Below are 3,279 nucleotides of genomic sequence, written 5' to 3'. Positions count from 1 at the left end.
CCGAGGTCGATATCCCCATCTTTTCACTTGAGGAATGTGAGTTTATTTACCGTTCAGCATTTATTATTATTATCTGTTATTAGTACTTGCTGATGGTAGATACTGAAATTTGGGGACCAAATTTTTATTAGTGGGGGAGAATGTAAAATACCGGATAAATGACGATTTTTAATAAGGGAATTTTCCGGAATTTTTGGACATTTTTCGGGAATTTTTCGGAGCTCGTACGGACGAGTTGACGGGGATAAGAATGGGGTCCGGAAAAGCCTGTTTAGGCTACCCAGTTTTAATAAGGAAAAGTTTTATTTTTTTTTCTTTTCCTTTTTCCTTTTTCTTTTTCTTTTTAATTTCTTTAAAACCTTCGTTTCTTCCCCCTCCTCACACCCGAGCCCGACGCCGTCTCCCTTCTTCCTCCTTGCCCTAACCGCCGGCGGCGGTTACTTCTCCCGAGCCTCTTCTCTTCTTCTCCGGCCCTGCCCAAGCGCCGGCGAGCGCAAGCCATTGCCGGCGATCCATCCTCTGCCCTAGCCTTGCCGTGGAGTTCCTAGCGCCGTCGCCGCAAATCACCGCCGCCCGATCGCCTGCCCTAGCCACCCGACGTCGACCACAGAAGCCGACGCCGACCCCAATCGCCGGTGCCCTAGAGCCGATCACCGTGCATCACCCTTTCTTCCTCTGCCCTGGTGTGAGTTCACTGCCGATTTGCTGTGCCGCCGCCGAGCCGAGCATCTCCACCGACGCACGAGCAGTGCCGGCGACCCTTCCTCTGCCCTAGACAACCTGCAGTGCCGGCGCTGTCATCTGTGCCCTAGCGTCTCCGCCGACGCCAAGCAGTGCTGGTTTTTCTCCTCTCTGCTTTCATCTTGAATATTCCCGGCCAATTCTTCTCGGATGCTCCTTTGCCCTAATCTTTGCTTTGTTTTCTCTGTGCTTTAGTTATCTCTCCGGGTTGTGGACAGAGGCAAAGCAATCCGAGACTAGCCTCTTGGTGATCCCAATCTGCTGCCCAACACCATTGTCTTTCCCTCTTCATTCCTCCGGCAGCCGGTTTCACTACCACCAGCAGTAGATTTTGTATTGTACTACCATCACTGAAGAAGAGGAAGTGGAAACAGGGAGGAAGCAATTGTAAAACCTCTGTGGCCGGATTGTACCCTTGACCACCTACTTGAGTTTGGGTAAGTATTTGGTTTATGGATTTAGTTGACACATTTTTGACACATGTTCTAGGTACGACTTGATACATAATTAATTTGGTTATCGGGTGATTTAGGTTTGTAAGTTGTATAACTGTGTGATTGGGGTTCATGAAACTAACCCAAACTAGTCAGTGGATTAGAAATTAGTTTAGCTATTTGTTTATAATTAAATTAGCTAAACTGTGCGATTTAACACAGGACTTTGACGCGAGACGAGTATCTCGGAGTCAGATCGGACCATTTCTTATTGGAGGCGGGTACTTTGACTTATGTCTTTTGATATGCATAATAAAGTGTTTAACATATAGCAAGAATTGTGTTTTCCATTTTATTCGGTTGGTCACTACATGATCTGTTACATGTTGTTTGTTTATTTATTTTGCACTGCATGTTATTATTTATCTGACCATACATGCTTTCGGTAGTGACCCAACCATGTGATACATCATGTTCTGGACCTAGGGTTTTATATGATACCCTATCTGTTTGTGTACCTTCCATTTGATACATTGACTTGTGGTACACCTTGTATTTATGTATGGATCTTGCTATGCTATTCATGAGATTGCCATGCTTAGTGTCATGCATCATGTTTGCATGCTGTGCGATTGTTGGCTCCGCTATGGTTGAGCCCATCGCCAGTTACATGTACTGCACACACCACCACCACCCATGGGTTAGTGGTATATCAGACAGGTGTGTGGCGGTTATGCTGTTTGGCTCCGTTGGTGAGTGAGCAGCGTGGTAGCCGGCAGATGGTGGCTCTGTTTGGCTCCATTGTGTGCAGCGTAGTAGCCGGCAGATGGTGGACTTTGTTTGGCTCCGTTGGTCAGATGACTCAGCGTGGTAGCCGGCAGAGATATCCTCCCCGTCATTGTGTACCGGGAGATGAGAGCATTGAGCTCCCCCATTTATGAGTTGGGGCCAGAGGACAGGAGTACTCCGACAGCATTCCGTCCACTCAGTCACTGTCAGGAGCAGTGATGTCCGAGTGCACGGTCACCATATGCATTTATTGCATTTTATTGTTTGTGATTGTTGCACTTATATGCTGCATTTGTATGGATGCATTTGATTGACATGCATACAGGATTATGATTTTCTCCGGTCTGACGACCTGTTACCTTTGTACCTTGATTCCGGTTAGTACAGTTATCTCCTGATTTCATTTCAGTTGCATTTATTCCTTCTCGTATTCAGGAGACTGTACGCATGATTAGTGTTATCTGTTATTTGTTTTATTATGTATATCAGTTGTACCTGCTGAGTGTTGGACTCACCCCGCCTCCATTGTTGATATTTTCAGGTTGAGGCTGTCCGGAGCAGTTCCAGTCGCTGGCCCCCCATCTGCACGTGGAGCTAGTTCTCTACTAGATCATTATTTGTTTTATTTTGGCCTTTTTCTTTATCAGACTTTGATTTAGTATTGTCTTTGGATTTTTTTTCCTATTGATATTGTATGGAGTGATACCTTTTGTTGGATTTTTGATATGATATTGGATTTCATTCTACTACGTGCCTGCCTGGACGGCAGAAGAGGTGAGTTCGTTGAATTTGAGCTTTACGAGTGTAGTGGAGTAGGGTGGATTTTGAGTCAGAGTCCTATTGTTATTGATTACTGTTATTAACTGCGTGGTTGTGACAGCCAGAGGTTGGATATCTTTATTAACTGCGTGGTGTTTGTCTTTATTTTTTTTTGTTGTTATCATTCTAGCCGCCTGTGGCTGATGTATATGTGATATGTAGAAAGTTTCATATTGTCCGCCGTACAGGGGAGATGCTGTCGAAATTTCTTCGGACAGAGACTCCTCTGGGGCGTGACATTGTGGGCATCAATGATAGATGCCTAGAAAGTCTCCAAGGATTTTTCTTCTTTAAAGTTAGATAAATTATTTAGTGAATTTGAACTTCATGAACAAACTAATGCATAGCCAACCGAGAAGGGTATTGCTTTAGTTGCAGCTACTAGTCGAACACGGAAACAAAGATTACGGCAAAAAATTGAACCAGAATCAGAAGACGAACCCGACTCAGAAGATGAAGAAGACGAACTGACCAGCGAACTCGTGAACCTCGTGAA

The 3,279-nt window shown here is 44.9% G+C and overlaps 1 long non-coding RNA gene across 1 annotated transcript; it reads left to right on the top strand.

The window, feature by feature from the left end:
* The first annotated feature begins 304 nt into the window (after window positions 1–304).
* Window positions 305–1,437, top strand: LOC122003796. The gene is made up of 3 exons (XR_006118101.1): window positions 305–839; window positions 937–1,178; window positions 1,398–1,437. It is a non-coding gene; the product is annotated as an uncharacterized LOC122003796 (long non-coding RNA).
* Window positions 1,438–3,279: the final 1,842 nt, after the last annotated feature.

Source organism: Zingiber officinale, chromosome 7B (genome assembly GCF_018446385.1).
Source record: "Zingiber officinale cultivar Zhangliang chromosome 7B, Zo_v1.1, whole genome shotgun sequence".
In the NCBI taxonomy this organism is placed as follows: domain Eukaryota; kingdom Viridiplantae; phylum Streptophyta; class Magnoliopsida; order Zingiberales; family Zingiberaceae; genus Zingiber; species Zingiber officinale.
This window is presented reverse-complemented; position numbering and strand designations above follow the sequence as displayed.